Genomic DNA, 23,182 nt, shown 5'->3' on the forward strand with positions numbered 1-23,182 from the left:
AACTCTGAAACCAGTTGGTGACTGATTGAGAGAAGAATAGATTATTGAGGACAGAGATGAGTTGTTTGTGTGGGACCATGTCAAATGCTTTAGATAGGTCTAGGAAAGTAGCAGAGGAGAGATAGCCATTGTTTTTATGCTGAAGGATAGTGTTAGTAAAGGAGAGTAAGGCAATGGTGGTGCTATGGTTTGGTCGGAAACCATGCTAAGTATTGGAAAGGAGGTTGTTAGTAAGGAGGTAGTCTGAGACCTGAAAATGTATGCATCTGTCTAGTATTTTGGAGAGTGGAGAGAGAATCGCTATGGGGCGGTAATTGGTTAGTTCTGTGGAGGGGCCAGCTTTGTGGAGGGGACTTATATGAGATACTTTCCACAGTGTGGGAACGTAACTTTCTGACAGAGATCGGTTAATCAAGATGGATACTGGGTAGGCCAGAGCATCAGCTGCGATTTGTAGGTATTCACTTGGGAGGTTGTCGGCTGCTAATTTGGTGGGCTTAAGTTTAGTTAATAGTTTTTTTATGTTTGAGGTAGGTACAGGAGAAAAAGAGAAGGCAGTAAGGAGATTACTAGTTGAAGGTGTGGGTTAGAGGGGAAGGGGGTTGTGTTCTTTAGCAAGTGATAGTATGGTTTGTGTGAAGTATGTGTTGAATGAAGTAGCAATATTTTTGGAGGAGTGAGGGATGTTAGGTGGAGGGGTACTGACTTTACCTGGATGGAGGATGGAGTTTATGGAGGACCAGAATTGTTTGGGGTTGTGTTGGGAGGAGTCTAGGGCAGACTGGTAGTATTGGAATTTGTCCTGTTTTATTAGCTTTTTAACTCTATTGCGTAGTTCTAGGAATTTCTGTCTAGTTGAGGGGGTTTTGGTTTTGCGCCAGTGCTCCCAGGCTTTATCCCGGTTTTTCATTTCTGACCTAGTGGTTTTCTGTAGCCATGGGGAGGGTTGTGCTTTTGTTCTGGAAAGTCTTATGGGGGCATGGTAATTAAGGATGCTCAGGAAGGTAGTATTAAAAATTCAACTGCGTCATCAAGACTGAGGTACTTTAGGGATGCCAGTTACATTCTTAGAGGAGTGAGATGAATGTGAGTGGGTTAAAGATTAGTTTTTTATGTATTTGATGGTAGATGACAGGTTTAGCTTGGTATAGGTATTTTTTGAGTAGGAATGTTGGGGAGTGATCACTGAGGCTATCTGATAAGCAGCCTGTTATATATGACTGGGGGCTCTTACTGACTAGTATCCAATCCAGGGTAGTGTGCTTGCTGGAGTTTTTATTTATCCTGGTTGGCGACTGGACTAGTTGGGTGAAGCCATGGAGGTTTATATGATGGGATGGACTGTTGCCAGAACAGGATTGCCAGTCAATATTGAAATCACCTAAAATTATAGTTTCTTGGGGGAGATGGTGGGTAGACCAGCTGAGGATGTTTTCTAGTGGAGAGATGTTCATTTTTAATTTACATCTAGCCAAATGAAAGAATGGAAAGATCAATGTATCTAAAATTAAGGATACTTTTTGTCCAATAATTTGTTTTGCAAATGACATTGTATTACTAATTTTAACAAGGAACAAATTGTAGGATAAAGGATGATTTATGTAAAATGGATTTATGTGTAAATCAGGAAAATAGTAATTATATGATCTTTAATAAGAAGAACATTGATAACAACTGGTTAAAAATGGAAATTAATAGAAATAGTAGTTTGAATTAAATATTTGGGAATAATTTTTGAAAAAAGGTAGATGCCAAGCATGTGCTAAATATGTAAAGCAAAGTATTGAAACTGAAACATTTAACTTATGTTATTGGATAGGCAATTGGAAAAGTGCATAAAACTACTGTTAACAGTGATAAATACTGGGATGTGGGGATTAAACAAAGAGATTAAGTTAGTGATTAAAGGTTATCATTTGATAAAATATCATTCCAAGAGATTTATATCCAAGAAGAGCTTGGATTGATATCAAAGGAAACAGTTATAGAAATGACAGTGTTATGTATTTGTATCAGAATCACGCAACTAAAAGATCAATACTGCGTAAAAGGCTTAGCTAGAAAAGGAGGAATGGGATCTAAACTATGGATTCAGATCAAATCATTTAAAGGACCGCTATGGGAAACATTTAGAAAAACACTTGTGTTTTATCATTTCTTGAATTTCTACACACTGCTAACCTGTATTAATCAGGAAATAGTAGTCACTATAAAGCAATAGCGCAACAGCTCTGGGGGACTACAGTTGCTAAGGATATTAGCTGAGGGCACCCAAAAGTTGCTATAGCAAGCCCACTCTACTAACACCTGAAGATTGCCCAACAGGGCAGGTGTCAGACCAGTTCTGCACAATTGTTCAGCATTACACCATCTACAATAAATGTACATAGACACAGGCAGATAGAACTGCAATAAACTCCACAGAGACAGTTCCTAGGTCATCTGAGGATTTCTTGAAAATAACTATTGTATAAAACACAAAGCTTATGACAGTCACTTGTATTTATTTCCCAAGGATCTGTCAAAATTCTTGGCTAGAAGTGAATAGAAAAGGCTGTAGCAGTGTAGACTGGAAAGTAGTACTGGCATTAACTCAGGGATAAAAGTGTGCACATTGATAGGGGCCGTGATAGTATGCATTATATTGTGCTTACAGAGAAATGCATTGAGTAGCATCAGAAGATGTGCAATGGAAATTTCACTGACTGTGCATATTAAAGCAACAGTAAGGATAAGTAGAAGGTAACATCAGTGGTCTGTCTGAGAGGTAACAAGACTGACATAAGGTTACCATACGTCCGGGTTTCCCCGGACACGTCCTCTTTCTTTGGGCTCCTGCCCGAGCGTTTTTTGAAAATTCTGCGATTTGTCCGGGTTTTAGAACCCAGACAAATCAAAGAATTTTCAAAAAACAGACATCCCTATTTTGGAGTCTTTCCTCCGCTTGTTTGTCAAATTTTTGTAAATTATATACAATATCTGGATGTATTGGTATCATTAGTATTACCTAATAAAATTATATATTTGTTGTGAGGTCTTTATGTCTAAACAGGTATTATGAGTTTATAAACACTCATATAGTTTATAATAATTTGTTTTTTATTTGTTTACAAGATTAAGGCAATTTGTCTTTTTAAATTTTAAATTTTAACCATGTTGACATGTGGTGATGATTGATGTTATAACTTTTTAAGTAAGTTTAATTAAGTTTTTTATTTTTAAAAAAGTAATATAATTTTTAAAAAGGATGTACTAGTATTAAACATCTGAATAATTTTAAGCAATTAAGTTTTCATCACCTCTCCGCATTTAGAAGTGTGCATCTGATTTTCTATTATAAGGTATTCCTGTTTTTTTGATTGGCTCATATACCGGTATACGAGCCAATCAAAAAACGGACCTCTGTTCAATGCGGAACTGCTTGATGTTCCGCATTGAACAGAAGAGGGACTGTTGTGCATGTTTTTGATTGGCTCATATACCGCTATAAGAGCCAATCAAAAAGCGGAGCTCTGTTCAATGCGGAACAGCTTGATGTTCTGCATTGAACAGAAGAGGGTCCGCTGTGCGCAATTTTGATTGGCTTGTATACCGGTATACGAGCCAATCAAAAAGCGGAGCTCTGTTCAATGCAGAACTGCTTGATGTTCCACATTGAACAGAAGAAGGTCCGCTGTGCGAGGTTTTGATTGGCTCATACACCAGCATACGGGCCAATCAAAAATTCCCAAACACGGACCTTTTTAGTCCTACAAGAATAAAGACCTTTTTTTTTTGCTCTTCAGCCCTAACAGGACGAAATAATATGCGCTGGTAGCAGCACATATTTTTTCGTCCTCTTTTACATACAAATAAATATGGTATCCCTAGACTGACAAATACATTATTATATAATGATCTGTCTGAAATAAGACTATTATTTGGTGGATGATAAGAGCATTTGCTTGCAAACATATAAACAGCTGTGAGTAGCCAATGTGAATTCTAATAAACAGAGCAGAAAGAACACTGTTTCTGGAATACTTAGACTCCTGCATGTTAGGGATTGATACAAGCATTTTGTAACATTATTTACTGTGAAAGTGCTATTCAGATGACATGACTATGAAGATAGATGAGGGAAGACTTTTACTGCTACACAGCACAACCATATCTGTCTGATGTCTACTGTTATGAATAGGTGACTAAATTACTAAACATTGCAGGGCAGGAAATGTGATACTGTGGCTTACTGAGGTGGGGGGGTAGAAGGAGTAACTTGAGATGGAACTGAAGCACACAAAAGCAATATCTCCCAAAAATGTCTGTTATGTCAGCAGTGAGTTGATATTTCTGGATGCTTTTTTCAGAGAATTTGTAAAACATCAGTAGGAAAAACATTTGTAAGAGGCACTGCAGAACAGCAAGTGATACCAGTACAGCAGCCTCTGAAAATTAGCACTGCTTTTCTGTTCTTCCATTCTAAGTGAATGGAACTGAAATATGACAGTCCAGCCATGTGCACCATGGGGAAGATTTAGCTATAGATTGAGGGTTACAAACACAAGAAAATTAATAGTGACTACTATTTTCTCATGAATACAGGTTAGCAATATGTAGATATTCAAGAAAAGATAAAAACAAGTGTTTTTCCCCATAGTGGTCTTTTAAGGAAAATAAATACAATTTTGGGAAAATATGGATTGATATGTCCAGAAAATTATTTAAAAATATATACAAATAAGAGACTCGTATATTCCAGGGAGGGTTTGCCCTCCACCCCAGACTAATAAATACAATCTCTACTGTCATATAAAACTGAAGAAAGGAGAAATCTCCCAAAACAAGAAAATTACTGCTGGCTCACATTTAAAAATCAAACAGGCACTGATTTCGTATGAAAGCAGTGATAGCAACTATCAATATTTTGTTCCACGGCATCCTGTGATTTGAGCACTTGACAATTTATTTTTGGCCACCTGTAGCGATGCTACTATACTCTTTTCTCACATCCTCTTGTAGGGGTTGGTACTGCAGCAGACTGAGCCGCTTTCCCACCTTTCAGGATAGGTGAAACAGCATAGGCTGCTCACTTCCACCCACCCTCTACCAACTTTTCCAGCTTCCCATGTAGCTAATCAAGCTGTCATCTGGAGTTCACATTGGTTATATAACTTTATGGCTCAGAGCCAAGCTCTATAAAAGCATTTTGTTTCCAAAACAGTGCTCTCCCACTCCCAACATTAATTTTTGCACCAGCATAAAATTTTCCTCATGCCTGCTATTCAAAAATGTGCCTCTGTTCATGTATTGTATTTGTTGTAGTAGTTATATGTGACGTTACACTGCATATGTCCAGTGTATTGTAGATCGATCCATGCTCCCTTACTGCTGTACTGACTGTCCAGACCAAGTGCTTGTACACACACACACACACACACACACACACACACACACACACACACACACACACACACACACACACACACACACACACACACACACGCGTGCGCCAATGTATGGCATAGTAGTGTATGCTACAAATTCTAAAATGCATTTTAGGAAAACAGTAAACAATCAAACACTTAGTAGAGTGTTGGTAGTTAGAAGGATTTATGCCTCCCTATTTAATGGTCAGACACATATATGAGTTGTTTAACCATGTAAGAATTTGGCAAAATTCCTAAGTACCAGTACTTACATCTACCTTGCAATGACCTTTCACTATGTCTAGATTAATTAATTAATTAATTAATTTATTTATTACTTTTTTTTTTTGCTTTAAAAGTGTTTTGCTTTAATTTTTTTCCTTTATTGAGATTACAACAGTGAATCATTTCCCAGAAAGTCTAGATGGAATTTCAAATTCAAATGTGTTTAATTTTCTTTACTGTAAAAAGTAGTCCTTAACTGTGATTTACTCTAGCAATAACCCATGACTGGACGAGGCTAATGCTGGATTTACTCACGGTTGGTGTGGTTCACCCACGTGACCAAACAAGGCCAACTGTGGGCAAATCCAGCATTACCAATACCCAGCCATGAGTTATTGTTATTATACAATGATATTAGCAAGAGGTTCTTCAGTTCAGTTCTCAGCTGGACTTCCTTCTGTGTGGAGTCTGCATGTCCTCCCTGTGGTCGATAAAACTTTAAAGACTTGCAGGTAGGTGCGGGAGTGTGTGTGTGTGTGTGTGTGTGTGTGTGTGTGTGTGTGTGTGTGTGTGTGTGTGCCTTCTCTAAAGGTTGGACGTCAGGCTGGCAACTCGACACCATAAAACTCCACTGCCAATCAATAGCAGACCAGTGATCCACTGTGGTGACCCCTAACTGGGAAAAGCCGAAAGTCTCTTATTATTTAAGAAAAAAGTTACTTACTTTTCTAAAATAATGTCTTTATATAACGACACTGTGGTGCTCTTCCACTTTTTTCCCCATATCATGGGACTTTTTTTGATGGACTGCACATGCATATGGGACTTCCATGCCTATGCTTATGCAGTAAATCAGTGTTTTGGAAAGGAAGCTACAGAGAAAGGAAGATCTCCTTTGCTTTTTTTTTTTTTTTTTAATAAAAAAAATTGAAATCTGGAACCATTCAGACAGACGAGAGAGGGCAGAGAAAATGCAAGGATAATCAGGAAAGTTTCTTTAGTTTTAAATAATGTACCTGATTTTCCTTGTATTTTTTCTGCCCCATCTCTCTCTTGTACCTGTTTGGACTTCAAAGTTTTTTTTTTTTTTTTTTAATTAAGAAAACTGGAAAGCTCCATACCATTTATTAATAGAAAACGGTCTGGGCGACTGGACTTTTTCTATTGGTATATGCTCGATTTTAAAAAGGCCACGTTTTTGAATGTTAATGGCCAGTCATTTTATAATTGAGGATATATCCTAGTCATGCGATTTGTTTTAAGCAACACACTTCCAGAAGTTTTTAACTTCATTATATAAAACTTAACAGATCATGAAATGACTGTGAGCTTTGAAAGTTTGATTTATATTAAGCAGAATACTGTTATAAAATGTATGTAAAATGGTTTATTGAAGCAAATGAAGTAATATATTGTACAATTTCTGAATTTCTCTTATACTATAAACTTTTAGAATGGTTCACAAGTTCTGACATTTCACATAATTGTTGTAGAAAAGGAAATTAAGCATTTGACTGTGGCCAAAGTGAACTAAAATTAGTTAAAAATAAAGTTAATAGATGACACAGTCGATATAAAATTATCCAAGGGGTAAATGCATAAAAAATAAAGTTAATAGATGACACAGTCGATATAAAATTATCCAAGGGGTAAACGCAGATTCCACTAAGAGCAAAACCATCACTCAAAAACAGCCGTATACTTAAAGAAAGTACAGTTGTGTAAAATCTTACCATAATGGTAGATGTCCTTGCCTTCACTGCTGCAGTATTCCTTACTAATGGGATTCACTGCCATGAAGACCTCCGTCCGGCCAGTTTACAAAAGTTTACCATTGCTTTAAGGTACGCTGAACGTCACCTGCACACTTCTTGCATAAGGTGGGGCATAAAGGTGACATTCAGGCATACCATCCTCAGAACAGATTGCCCCAGTAGGAACAGCAGTCTAAGGAAAATGAAGGAGAATCTGCACAGCCAGGAAGGGAAAAAGACCAGGGGGATGGAGGGAGGGAGTGAATATTGCAGCGGTGAAGGCAAGGACATCTACCGTTATGGTAAGATTTTACACAACTGTACTATGTCCTTACATTCACTGCTGCAGTATTCCTTACTAATGGGAGAGGCCAAAGCTCAAGAAGAAACCTGGGAGGGGGAGGAAGCAGCAGAGCCCTCCAAGAAGCCATGAAGAATGGCAGCAGCACAACCAGCTCTAGCTCTGGAGATACCATCCAACTGAAGGTAGCTGTAGCTCTGGAGATACTATCCAGCTGGTAATGTTTGGTAAAGGGATGCACACAAGTCCAAGTAGCAGCTTCAAGAATAGAATTAGCATCTAAGCCTTTGAAAAAAACACCAGAAGAAGCCACAGCTCTAGTGGAATGAGCCTTTATAGGAGAAAGAAGGCTCTCACCATGAAAAGTGTAACCAAAGGAAATAGTCGTTGAAATCCAAGTGAAAATAGTCTGCTTGGAAACAGCCAGACCTAAATACCTAGGATGAAAGGAAACAAATAACTGTTCAGACTTCCTGATAGCTTTAGCTTTATCCAAATAAAATCTGAGCTGTCTATGCACATCTAAGGTATGTAGCACCCTCTCACTGTCAGATTGCGGAGAGGGAAAAAAGTAGGCAAATTAATAGACTGATTAAGTAATAACTCTAACCACCATGGGCATAAAAGAAGGATTAGTATGCAAGGACATCCTGTCCTCATGAAATATCAGAAAAGGTGGACAAGCCATAAAGGCTTGCAACTCAAACACCCGTCTGACAGAAGTAAGAACTTACAAAAGAACTGTCTTCCAAGAACAATGCTGCAAGGAAGTTGAAACAGCAGGCTCAAAAGGAGCCTGAGTCAAATTTTTCAGAACAAAATTAAGATCTCAGGGAGGAGGAACAGGCTTCCTGGGAGGTCTAATATTAAAGACACCTTTAAGAAACTGCTTAGCCTCAAATCTAGAAGCTAACAGGGGATTTAAAGGCAGGCAAACGGTACAAAAAAAATGGATGTATGCAACAGACTGGCGGTTAAAACAGGATTCAGATGGGTGGCAAATAAGTTCTTGAGGATGGTACACCTGAATGTCACCTTTATGCCCTACCTTATGCAAGGAGTGCACAGGTGACGTTCAGTGTACCTTAAAACAATGGTAAACTTTTGTAAACTGGCTGGACAGAGGGTTTCATGGCAGGGAATCCCATTAGTAAGGAATACTGCAGCAGTGAATGTAAGGGCATCTTTTGTTAGCAACCCATGAGATTTTCTTTGGCTTATAAACAGTAGGCCCTGTGAGAATGGCAGAGGTGTACATTTAACCAAAATGCTCCTGCATTCTAGATGGCTCTAAAACATTATTAAGCATAGATACTGCAAACTATCACTTCTATGTACATTTGAAATGCAAACTGGTCAGTATGTCCCATTAACATGCAAGTTACGTGCAAATACATGCATACACTGTACAATCTATGTATCAACATTTCCTTAAAAATAGTTTAACAGTCTGGATTCTGTTACAACCACACATTTCTGATTACTAATTGTAATACTCAATTATTTATTTAACAACAGTCACTCAGACTGGCACGTCTAAGGTTAAAACTAAAAGCACGACTCTGTATACTGACAAAGTGCCTATTAGTCAGTCTCTCAGCACTGGTTCATGTTTGGATTCCTCTAATAAATGGAATATTTTATTTGCTTTAGTCTTTAACAGTTTCCTTTAGACACTGTTTCCTTCCTCAGATTCACATCTTAAAGGGGCAGAGCAGAATATAACTAAGACAGCTGTGCACAACAAATTATGACAACAGAGCAAGTACATTTATCAGTACAGAGGAAACTTGCTACCGAAATGGCAGACAAGTCAGAGTGTTAAAAATACATAGTGATACAAAACAGAAGACTGCAGAGAAAGAAGGCCAACAATTATACTCTGGAAAATATAACAAAAACAGAAAGCCCCTACATGCATTCTTCTAAATGCAGGCCTTTGTCTCACATAATACTGTTTTAGTGTATATAAAATATTTATGTAACTGTGTACTTGGCTATGTGTGGCTGTCTCAGTCAATCAGAAAGAAGATAAAGCAGAAGACTAACAAAAAATGATTCCTTTTTAACCTTGAATAGCAGATTATATTAGTTAATATATGTGGCCTTGGTATGTAAAAGCAACTAATCATTTCTGAATGTTATGCAAACTGTAATCCAAATGAAACAGCCTTACTGAACTCTACTCTACATACAGTATTTCATTACTTCAGAAAGGACAGGACATAGCTCTGCATAAGGCTGGTTGCCAAAAATGACCTCTGCAATGGAAAGACAATAGAAATGACAATAATGTGTCAATGCACGTACTGCTTTAGTTTGCTCAGAGGTAAAGCATAAAAAACAAAGTAGCATATTAGTTACTATGAATCTCAATTTAGGCTGTGAGGCTGGTCCACTGTCTCACAAAACACATTTATATACATTGCCCTTTATAGTGCATGTATTGCCATTAATTTCCTGGCATGTCCTCTCAGTTCAACCAGTTACTTGGTAATCCTTGAAAAATCACACACTGAAAATAGTTGCCATTTGTTCTTCATATTCTGAGGTCTGGTGAAGAAGTGTTAAATGCTCCCCTAATCTGCACTTCCATTCCAGTTTCACTTCAAAGTCTGTCACTATCTACTGTGGCTTCTAGCAATATTTTGCCTTACCAAAATGCTCTGTTGGTTCCTTTTATTCCTGAATTTGAAGTAAAGCACTATGTTTATGATGTTCACATATACGGCTTCCATCTTTGTTCTAAAGCCTTGCTATACAGGTCTTCAAGAGATTCTCCATGAATTATTCTGTCTCAGTCATTCTTCAGCTGGATCCTGTCTGGCACTATGAATATTTTTTTTTACTTACTCCATTTATGGCAATTTCCAAACTTACACTGCATGTCTGCAAACACTTTTTCTCTGATATTAGCACCTCCTTTTACCTGGATATCATTCTAAATCTGCCAAGTTTATAGTGACTGTTCTAATAATGATGAAAGGACTCAGAATATATAAATTGCATTTATTCTTCCACAATGTTTGAGAATTTATCATCATTTAGTTTAGGAAATGACTGACAATTTACAAGGTGATGAGGGATTGCTAAGTCTGCATATGAATGCAGCAGGAATGTACACATTTTAAGATGCAGGAAACCCTTCAGTGATGAAGTTCCAGCTCTGGGAATTGACCTTTATACCTTGACATTGCCCTGTATGTAGTAGACCTTAGTGAAGGGGTTTACATTTGAGTCACTGGCAGTTCAGTAGACTTTTGTACTTGTCTGTAAGCAAATGTTGGCAGACAGTCTGAAAATTTTAAACTTTTTTTTGGGTGGAAATGTTTTTAAATGACCATACCTTATGTAACAGAGAAATTTAGACTCACAAAGTTCCACTGATCTGGGTTCCTACCATTACAGAAAGTGGCACGTCACAAAAATGTTATTAATGCACAATAAATTATGCCAGACACACCGCAGGCCTTTATAAAGCAGGAGACATTGTTTCTAAAATATGCATTTCCACTTAGCTGGCTAGCTCTTTAAAGACTGACAAACACTACAGGATGTCATTGATGAGTATTTGACACAACTGGACTCATTTCCCTTTCGGAAACCTTTGTTTCTTTTCCTCTTCTGTCCTGATGGTGGTGTTAGCGGAGGAGGGGAAGATCATAACCTCTTGGTCTTTTCTTCCGACAACTTTGTTTGGTAAAAGGCTGAAAAAACAAAGATTAAAATATTAGCTAGTATGATTTTTTTTTTGTAAAATTTTGCAGGTATAAGTGTATTTATTGCTTGCACTACCACCATGGTTCCCACAGCTGAGATCATACATAAAAGTTAGACTGTTAACATTTATTATCTTCTGAGCATTTTCACTTTAAGGTAATCATGTTACTTGACATTCTACACACACACACACACACACACACACACACACACACACACACACACACAAAATGCTATCTAAGCAGTTATCTGTTATGCTTTCTAATATACTACAGGATGTATTAATGATGCTGTAAAAACACAAATATTACACAGTTTCTAATGATTTAGTTCTAATCAAAATCGTAAAATCAAACATATACAGATAAAGTACAAATATTACAAATCCTGTAATAACCAGATAGCTAGTAAAGTATCTAATTACAGTAATGAAATGATAGGTTTCTACAACTCAGAAATTAAATTTTTTTCACATGGTAGAGAGCTGCTATAAATGAAATATCAAAACAGTTATTTGTAATATCACAGACTTGTCTAATTTATTTATGTAAAGTTTACAAAATAATGCTGCCTTTGGAAGTGATAAAAGTAGAATTTTGTGATTGTGAGATTTTTTTATTAGCAAACAACATGCTACTGAATGTATACCTCTCAACTGTCCCTGATTGTGTAGAACATCTCTGATTTTGCCTCATATTTTTGTCTTCTTCCTCATTAAATTCTTGATTTTCTAATAAATCACTGAGGATTACATTCATATATTCTCAAGCTGTCATCTTTCAAAATCCTAGCAAGGGCCTTCAAAAATCACAGCAGAGGACCCACATAAAATCTGCTTATGTGTAAATTTGCACCTCTTGGAAGTGGTGGCATAATGTTAAAATTCACACCACCTGATGTGAGGGCATAATCCTTATGTTTCCCTGTATACAGCACTACCTGTAAAATGAGGGTCATTGTCATTCTAACAAATGCGTGGCTATATAGCTGCACTAAAAATACATCCTTGCTTCACTGTGCATATTTAATTTACACGTGCACACTTCAATGCAGTACCAAACAGCATTCATCTGTGAGATTAATAACCCCCAGTGATTTTAACGTACTTGTGACGCCCGTGCACTGGTCCAGCAATCAAGGAGCCTCAATCCTCACGATTAACACCAGTGAGGGGCATCCATATAAGGAAAGGATAATAAAGACACAAACAGTAAGGTACAATTTCCCTTAAGAGCACACAGAGATCACAGTCAGTCTGGGGATGGTGTCTCCCTTTCTCTCCAAGTCTCCAATCAGACTCCCCATTGGCACAGCTATGGGGTCCAGATCTTAGCCTAGTGGGCAAGCTAAAGTCTCCAGCACCTTCACTGTCCAACCATTGCTTTGTGACACTGCCCAAGTAGCTGATACATACACACTTTGAGATAAGAGTTATATACAACCCCACAGACACTTCTGGGAAAGGCTGGCACAGGTTCTCCAGCTGTGCCCCTTTTCTGCCCAGTCTAAAAGGTAGTATCAGCTGCCACCCCCCCCCCACTAATTTTTATCACCTACTCAAAGGCCCTTTAAAAGGTGTCCAATTATTACTCTGCAATATTATTATCCAAATGGTAAGTGTGACCTAACAGTCAAGACTTATTTGGAATGACTTGGTACAGCATCACTATATACATGCAATGTACTCTTAGAGCTTAAATTAACTCTACATAAAACAGCCACAGTTGAAAGGTTTAAAAATATTTAATAATAAATAATAAAAACACAAGACAATATGTATTACTACACAGTGCTAGTCAAGAGTTCAGAGATCACAGAGAAATACTTAAAATAATGCAGTAGCAGAAGTTCTGACATCAACACAAAACACTTAGTCTAATTTTCCTAATTCCTAGCTATTTCTAAGAGAAAACACAGTTCTAAAATAAACTTACATAAAGAGCAAAACAGTGCTGCTGATGTTGGATGTTCTCAAGACAAAATGCTCAGAGCTCTCTGATTCTCTCTCTTTAAATTGATAACACAGAGCTGCTTCACATGACATCATTCTTCACACTTCTCTGGTGTTCCCAGGTTAATAGAAACTACATTTGCATTCTTTACACCTGGTCAGAAACCAGAGCAATAAAGGACATTTATACATGCAAATTCTAGCCATTAACTCTGGTCTTAAAGCAATAGGCAGGATGCCTCCCTCCAGACATATCGGCTCTGAAGTTTGACATCAAAGACAGTCATAAAATGCTTGACTTAGCTTTCTTACAGCAGAGTGCACTGTTGTTACACTTTTGCAGTTCAATATCCAATGCAGTCTTTTCACATTTAAGAGAACAAGCCTGTGGCTTACATTAATATTTACAAATGACAGAATTATCTGCAAAATTCTATCTGGCTAGGCTGGCAGCCTTCATCTATCTTCACACATCCCCCCTCCCAGGAGAACTTAAGCTAGTTATTCAAGTGACCCTTGAGAAATGCTGCTTGAGAGGGTTATGTCTATCTGAGTATACCTTACAGCATTCCCTATCTTGACAGCCCATCTGCATTGGCATTGCTAATCCCACTGTGGTGCTGCTCTGACATATCATATGCTTGCAACCCAAGGTTCCATCTTAGCAACTTGGCATTTTGCTGGCTGGCTCTGTTCTTCCTTGTCAGGTCTGTGAGGGGAGCAGCTATGGTACTATAACTTGGGATTAACTTTCTGTAGTACCCTGATGTCCCTAAGAATGCCCTCACCTCCTTTTTGGTGACAGGTGCAGACCATGCCCGAATGGCTTCCACTTTGGCAGGTTCTGGGCTGACCTTACCACTCCCCAATGTATGTCCCAAGTAGGAGACCTCTGCCATACCCACTGGACATTTGTTCAGCTTAATGGTCAACCCTGCCCTCTGTAGTCTGCCCAGCACCTTCCTGACACATTGAAGGTGCTCTTGCCAGGAATGGCTGTAGATGGCAATACCATCTAGGTAAGCAAAGCCAAACCCTCCTGCTTCTGCTAAGATATGATCTACCAGCCTCTGGAAAGTTGCTGGGGCATTCTTCATCCCAAAGGTCATCTTTGTGAACTCATACAAGCCAAAAGGAGTCACAAAGGCTGACTTCCCTTTAGCACTGGGAGTCAATGGCACCTGCCAGTAACCCTTGGTAAGATCAATGGTTGTAAGATACTTATCCCCACCCAGCTTCTCTAGGGCCTCCTATGTCCTAGACATGGAGTAAGCATCTGATTTGTGTGACTATTTACTTTCCTGTAGTCCACACAGAACCTGGTGCTGCCATCCTTCTTTGGCACCACCACCACTGGGAAGGCCCAGGGATTGTTGGACTCCTGAATTATCCCTAGTTCCAACATTTCCTGTATCTCCTACCTCAGAGTCTGTTTGACTCCCTCAGGCACCCTATAAGGGGCCTGCCAAATAGGCCTTTGGGGTCCTGTATCCACCTGGTGCTGTATCAGGTGGGTGCCCCCTCATTTCCCAGTGAACATGTCCTCAAACTCCTGTAACACTGCTTGCTTGGATTTCTCAAACCAGGGTAGGAGATAGCTGCTGGGACATCGCTACCCCTTCCATTGAGGTGTCTGTCCGAGCCTCATCGAGGAGCTCAGTCACCAGATCTCCCTCAGACTCCTCCTGCAATCCACTGTAAATGGTCAGCACAAGGGCCTCCCTATCATGGTAAGGTTTCATCATGTTAACATGGTACAATTTGTGCCCTGCCTAGCAGTTCCACCATGTAGTTAACATCACTTACCTTTCTCACCACCTTGTAGGGTCCCTTCCAAGCTGCTTGCAGCTTGTTGTGTCTGACAGGAATGAGAACCATTACCTGCTGCCCCACAGCATACTTTCTAGCTCGAGCATTCCTGTCACACCACACCTTTTTCTGTTGTTGGGCTTCTGCCAGGTTCTCCTGGGCCAAGCCCATGAGTTCCCTGAGCCTCGCCCTGAGGTTTAGGACATATGCCACAACAGACTCCTTGTGAGATTCACATTCACCTTCCCACTCATCTCAAATTAAAACTAAAGGTCCCCTCCCCCTATGCCCATACAGCAACTCAAAGGGTGAAAAACCTGTGGATTCCTGGGGAACCTCTCTGTAAGCAAACAACAGATGGGGCAAATATTTGTCCCACTCCCTCTTAAACTGGTCTGCAAATGCCTGTAGCATGGACTTGATTGTAGAGTTTAACCTCGCAACAAGACCATTAGTTTAGGGATGGTAGGGGGTGGTCTTCATGTGCTTCACCCCACAGTACTTCCACAGACAAGCCAGCAGGTCTGACATGAAGTTGGCACCTCTGTCACTCAGTATTTCTTTTGGGAAACCTACTCTGATGAAAATCTTTAACAAAGCATTTGCCACCTTTTCTGCCTCAATGGAGGACAGAGCCACTGCCTCAGGGTATCGTGTAGCATAATCCACTATCACTAGGATATATTTTTTTCTCTGTGGAACTTGGGGTACACAGAGGCCCCACAACATCCATAACTACCCTTTGAAATGGCTCCTCAATCACAGGCAAAGGCATCAAAGGAGCTCTCACCTTGTCTCCTGCCTTGCCTAGCTTTTGGCACTGCTCACAGGTCCTGCAGTACCCTGTTCCATCTCTGGAATTTCCAGGCCAATAGAAGTTCTGCATAATACATCTCTTTGTACATTTTATGACCATATGACCTGCAAAGGGAATATCATGGGCTATGGCTAGAAGTGCCAGATGGTAGGCCCTAGGCACTACCAACTGCTGTACCCTCTCACCTTCTAGCCCTCCCTCAGGGGTCCACTCTCTGTACAGTAACCCTTTTCCCAGTATACAGATTCCCCCTTCCCCTGAGAATCAGATGCCTCACTAGCTACCTGCCTCAGACCATGCAATATAGGGTCTGAGAGCTCAGCCTGTCTCAACCTTCTCTTTGTAACCCTTCCCAACTCCCCTTCCACAGGAAGTCTGTCATCCTCTGACAGTGGTGCTTCACTGTCAGCCTAGGTACTACTACTCACCTCTACCCTTGCAGTCATTCTGTCCAAGGGACCATCAGTACCCAGAAGCAGCTGTGGTCAGCCTTATTCTCACTGCTACAGAGTAGCTTCTTCCCTGAAGTAACCACCTCACCAGTCCTGGCTGCAAGTTTGTCTCCCCCAAGCTACCAGACACACATGCTTGTCTCCTAGCCTGACTGCATGTAACTGCAGAAACACATGGTACTACCTCATCCAAATCCTTCCCTATCAGGACATCTGCAGGATGGCAGTTCAGTACCCTTATTGTCTCAAGACAACCTACTGTTGACAGTTTGTCTGTCCCACTTACTGACTCTCTCACATTTTGTTCCCCACCTTGCCTCCATGGACATCTGTATGCCATATGGCCCCACTGGTTGTATTCGAAACATTTAATCCTAGTTCTTGGATGTGTACCTGGACTAGTGGCTTCCCTTACTACTGGCATATTCTGTTGTGGCAGTATGTGCTGCCCACCATGGGTTGCTTTAGACTCAAGAGCAGTCCTGGGGGTCACTTTCCTGTGCAGGGATGCCCTGCTTGCTAGGTATAGGTATCCCTTCTTCCCCAACTCATCTGAAGTAGCATATTGTCTATCGGCTAACCAGATCCTTATGTCCTCAGGCAAAGTACTAAGGGCTTGTTCCCTCACCAAAAGGTCTGCCAGCCCTTCAAAAGTGGTGATCTGACATCCACTCATCCACCTATGAAAATAAGTGCTTAGTTCAGCAACATATTCACACACACTTTCATCTGCCTTGCGTCTGTGCTCACAAAATCTTTTCCTATACGTTTCAGGTGTTAGCTTTAAATATTCAAACAAATGATTTTTAACAGCAGTATAATCAAAATATTCATAATCAGCAAGTTTAGACAACACAGTTACAGCTTTACTATGGAGTAAGAGGATCAGGAACCAGATGCAGAGCCTTTGGTCAACATCATACTGTTTACATAGACACGCAAACATATGAATGAAACTATCAAAATGATCCCGCTCTTTAAAATGCAGAAGGAATTTACTGACCTTTTGTGCTTCTGGGGTCCAGTTACTCCCTTCCCCATTACCTCCATGACTCTGACGAAGAGTCAGCATCTTCTTCTCATGCTGCCTCTGCCTCTCCTTTTACTCAGCTTCCAAGCATAGCAGTTTCTCATTCTCCTCAGTCTGTAGACGTCTCAGTCTCTCAGCTGCTTCTATTTACAAATGCCTGGCCTCCACCTCAAGTCTCTTTAGCTCCAAATGTATTTTTAAGTCCTCTGCAGAAAGGTTGAGCTCTCCATTCTCTGACAGTGGTACATCTCCACTGCCAGTCTGATTGTCCTCCTGGTTGCTGTTTTCTGATGCAGCTGTGACCAAAACTGCAATCATGTCTGCCTTAGTCAAGTTTACATGCACCAGTCCCACAGCCTGGCACATCTAAGCCAGCTAGCTCCTTATCTGCTTTCCGTACTCCTTTGCTGACATGCTGCCTGCTCTCCCTGACTAACTAAGCTAACAAAAGAAATAAAACAATTGTGATCTGAACTCTGAGTATTCACTGTGTGGCTGATTTAGAGTACAAAACACCTTCAGTGATCACTGTACACAAGCTACAGGAATTCACACTACACGCACCACTACAAGCCAATTAGTATTTGCCAACCAATTAATATGTGGTGTGGCTATCCCACTACTGCCAAATAATTAATATGTGATGCCCGTGCATTTGGCCCAGCAATCAAGGAGCCTCAATCCTCACCACTAACACCAGAGAGGGGCATCCATATAGGGAAAAGATAATAAATACACACACAGTAAAGTACAATTTCCCTTAAGAGCACGCAGAGGTCACAGTCAGTCTGGGGCTGGTTTCTCCCTTTCTCTCCAGGTCCCCAATCAGACTCCCCACTGGCACAGGTATAGGATCCAGATCTCAGCCTAGTGGGCAAGCTAAAACCTCCAGCACCCTCCCTGTCCAACCAGTACTTCATGTCCTTGCACAAATAGCTCACACACACACACACACACACACACTTTGAGATAAGAGTTATATACAACCACACAGACACTCCTGGGGAAGGTTGGCACAGGTTCTCCAGCTGTGCCCCTTTTCTGCCCAGTCTAAAAGGTAGTACCAACTGCCACCACCCACTAATATTTATCAGCTACTCAAAGGCCCTTAAAAGGGTGTCCAATTATTACTGTGCAATATTATTATCCAAATGGTAAGTGTGACCTAACAGCCAAGACTTATTTGGAGTGACGTGGTACAGCATCACTGTATACATGCAAAGTACTCTTAGAGCTTAAATTAACTCTACATAAAACAGCCACAGTTGAAAGGTTTAAAAATATTTAATAATAAATAATAAAAACACAAGACAATACTTCTTACTACACAGTATTAGTCAAGAATTCAGAGATCAAAGAGAAATACTTAAAGTAATACAGTAGCAAAAGTTCTGACATCAACACAGAAAAACACTTAGTCTAATCTTCCTAATTCCTAGCTATTTCTAAGAGAAAACACAGTTCTAAAATAAACTTGCATAAAGAGCAAAGTAGTGCTGGTGATGTTGGAGGTTCTCAAGACAAAATGCTCAGAGCTCTCTGAGTCTCTCTCTTTAAATTGATAACACAGAGCTGCTTCACATGACATCATTCTTCACACATCTCTGGTGTTCCCAGGCTAACAGAAACTACATTTGCATTCTTTATAGCTGGTCAGAAACTAGGGAAATAAAGGACATTTATACATGCAAATTCTAGCCATCAACTCTGGTCTTAAAGCAATAGGCAGGATGCCTCCCTCTAGACATATCGGCTCTGAAGTTTGACATCAAAGACAGTCATAAAATGTTTGACTTAGCTTTCTTACAGCAGAGTGCACTGTTGTTACATTTTTGCAGTTCAATATCCAATGCAGTCTTTTCACATTTAAGAGAACAAGCCAGTGGCTTACATTAATATTTACAAGTGACAGAATTATCTACAAAATTCTATCTGGCTAGGCTGGCAGCCTTCACCTATCTTCACAGTACTAAACAGCTTACAGCATGCAAACTGTTTTTTGCAGTTTATGGCTTCAGAAACTCCGCTTTACATAAAACTGTATTATGTGAGACAAAGTAGATCACTAACTATAGTAGATTGATGGTATTGACCCCCTCCCCAGTGTGCACCCCCACACACACACACACACAACCCCAGACAATAATTTTTTACAGTATAGCTTTTATAGGACTGTAAAAAATAACAAAATTGACAGGTTTAAAATGAGTTACCAGCATTCTAAAAATAAAAGCTGTTCAACACATATATTACCATAAGAGATGATAATGCCAACTTTATAATCTGACTTGTACTACACCTCTGAAAGAGATGGTAGTGTACAAGTTTGAGTACAAAGTTATGTACATACATACATACATACATGCATACATACATAAATGCATACAAATATTTCAAGCACGGGCATTAATGCTCTTCTAACCTGCCAATATACCAAAACAATTGTTCTCGTAATAATGTAATAAGTATACGGGTTGTTATTAAAAATATCATGCATCACCTGTTCACTCTCAAAAAGCAATTTGTACACTTTTCATTCCTATAGAATCCTCTAATAGGTTGTCTGATGATTTTCTACTACTTTTTGACAACCCCAAACATTCCCACAGGTAGTTGTCTCTAAATGCCCTATATACCTGAATAATGTCTCCTCGTAAATATCTATGAGACACTGTACGAGTAGAGTTTTTTAAGTCTTTCTTAATAATTTAAATTTGCACATTTATGGATGTCCTTGGTATATTTCCCTTGTAGTCTTTCCAGTTTACTCATGCTTGTTTCCTCATAAAGTTTCCATTCAGTTATTACATACTCAAGTTTGGGTCTATTATAACTAACAATGGCTTCATCGTTTCTGATTTCCTAGGCTTTATAAACCTTTTTATACAATCCGATAGTTGTATAACTATCATTACCCAATTGGTTGATATGATTAGAAAAACACATACTTGGATCTACCTATATATCCAGGCTCTTAAATATATCTACAGTTTCAATCACTGTGTGTTGTATTAAATATTCATCTTTTAATTTCTATCCCCCAAATCTCATATGCTTAGTTTTTGATGTATTTATCAGCATATTATTCTCCTGTTATTAAATGGTCAATTTAGTCAAGTTCTTTTACAGACATGCATTATCTGTAACATATGTAATCAGTTTACCCAATTTCAAGTCACCTGCATACAGACTGTAGACCATCTCAGATGAAAAGGATACAATCTAATCGGTATACATTAATTTGTGTGAAGGCACATTTCCAAATGGCCGTATACGCGGAATGTTTAGCAGAATTCTGTTACGCCGATGTTCCAAAATTTCGTAAGAATATCGAACTTCGACATTCCCAATTGCTCCACCACCGAAATGAGTGCTACCATGGGTCAAAAAGGGGGTGAAGTTTTCAGCGCTTTGGTTTTCGCAGTTTTCGAATTTCGTGGTCCACAGTTCGCAGAAGCAGTGTCGCAGATGTGGCCGTTGAGCTTATGAAGATAAACCAATCTAATCAAGTATAGGCTTACAACAGCCATGTGTGACACCCTGACTGTAGCCAAGAATTCCACCTGTCCAGTTGCTGTATGATACTTATTCTTATCAAGAGTGCATTGATAGCTACTTGCTCTAATTTAAGTGATCAGTGTTTTATGCATGACCCTATTAAATGCTGAAGTTAAATCTATGTAAATTACATAGCACAATTTTTCATTCATAGCTGTTATTATATTGTTATAGAATGTCATGTTACAGCTGGTAATAGATCAATTTTCAACACACGCACAATGATAAATGGTTTCAAGTCCCAACCTATCCAATTCTGACAATAACTTATCCAATATTACCTTCTCCATTATTTTTCCACAACATAAAAGTAGACTTAAGGGTCTATATGACTCTGTTTGTCCTAATCACCTTTCCCTTAAAGACAGGGTTAATAAGTGCATGTCTCCAGTCTTGAAGAATCTCCCTATATTTATATGACCTTGTAAATAATAAATGGCATTTTATCATCTTTTATGGTTGTACTTGTAATTAAATGTTTCTTTTTTTTTCAGAATGCTAATAAGCCACTTACAGCATCTATACTATCTCACCAATAATCAAAATATAAATAGAACATAAGCACTCATCTCTTACAAGAGTGCATTTTCACTTCTAGGTCATGCATAAATCAGCATTAACACACTTAGTACAGAGCTCCTTAACAAATAAATGCAGATGAATTAAGTAGTAATTGAGCATTGGTAATACTTACATATGTACATTCACCACACAACAGAGAAAACGGTAAATCTACTGCTGAAAAGTAATGTTACTTTAAACAACAATATGAAGACTTCACAATAAAAACAGAAGACTGTTATGTGTGAAATGTCTTTTTATCTGAGTGTTTCACAGTTGCAGTGTTCTCTGCCCACATTCAAGAAAGAAATATTCTGGCGGCTGTGTCACAGACAAGAGACACCAACCAACATGCAAAACTCCAATATCAAAACCAACACCGGCACTAAGAAAAACATATCTTCTAGCCATACCTATCAACTGTCACTGATTTGCAGGACATCCCTGATTTTTCCCAAGTTCCTCATAAAATGTCTGATTTTCTGGTAAATCACTAAGGATTACAGTTAATCAATAATGCCATTAATTAGAGTTTCGCATTTCTTATTGTTCAAAACATGGATGCTGATGCAAAACCTATTTATTCTATTAACTTAGTAAGAGCATTAGAGAAATATTTAAACATGTCCCCTGATTTTCAGCCTTTGCCACACACCGATTATTTTTGATTTTGCCCAAAATTCTTAAGCAAATAAGTTGAGAGGCATGCTTCTAGTCCTCACAGACTCATTTACTTATTCAGTTTTCTCTCCCATGCTCTGTGTACTTCTTCAAAAAGAGGTTTAAATATGGGGGGAAAACACAAAAATACAATGCACTCAGTGTCACTCTTTTTTTGAACTCACTGCAGTTGTGCTAAATATCAGGAGCAACTGTCTTTGATCCCTTTTCTCCATCATGATGTCCAGAAAACAGTCTTTTATGGGCTCCACACCTGGGCAAGTGAAAGAGTGAGGGTCTGACTATACAGTGGTCTGTTACAGACATGGAGGAGATCTGACATCTCGGTCTGGGTTGACAAACCCAAAGGTGGACTTGACATTGATGCAGAACTTCACAAACTACCATAATTCAGGGCTTCAGTAATTATGTGAGTCTTTGCAAGGTACATGGGCCTGTATTTTTTGCATGCCAGTCTGGTTTACAGCTGTAGAATAACTGGAATCTAGGACTGGTACTATGCACTATTGAGACAATAGGGTGTTTCTGCCTGCTTTCATTGACGTTTCAATGTATGGGTCTTCTGCCATGACTGTTGGTATGCCTGACATCAGGGAACTATCTGAGCCTGACTATGATGACAGACACAGCATGACACAATCTGCAGCTAGAATGATAATGCCAGGCACGTGTGCTGTGGTAGGCATGCTACCTTTCTCTTCCTGAGACACAGCTCCATTTCTGGTGCAAGACCCTTCAGTCTTAGGATTTTGTTGTAGGGCAAGAGTTGGCCAATACAGCAGCCCAGGGTGACCTGTCATCCCCTCCATTCTAGGAAACAGTGGATAATGGCAGCTGTTGTGTTCAGGAGACCAGCAATATACTGGAGGTTATCATCCCACACTTGAGTAGGGTGTTTCCATGGCCATTACAGAA

The sequence above is a fragment of the Protopterus annectens genome, chromosome 9.part0 (assembly GCF_019279795.1).
Source record: "Protopterus annectens isolate FY-2018-M chromosome 9.part0, PAN1.0, whole genome shotgun sequence".
Classification (NCBI taxonomy): Eukaryota; Metazoa; Chordata; order Ceratodontiformes; family Protopteridae; genus Protopterus; species Protopterus annectens.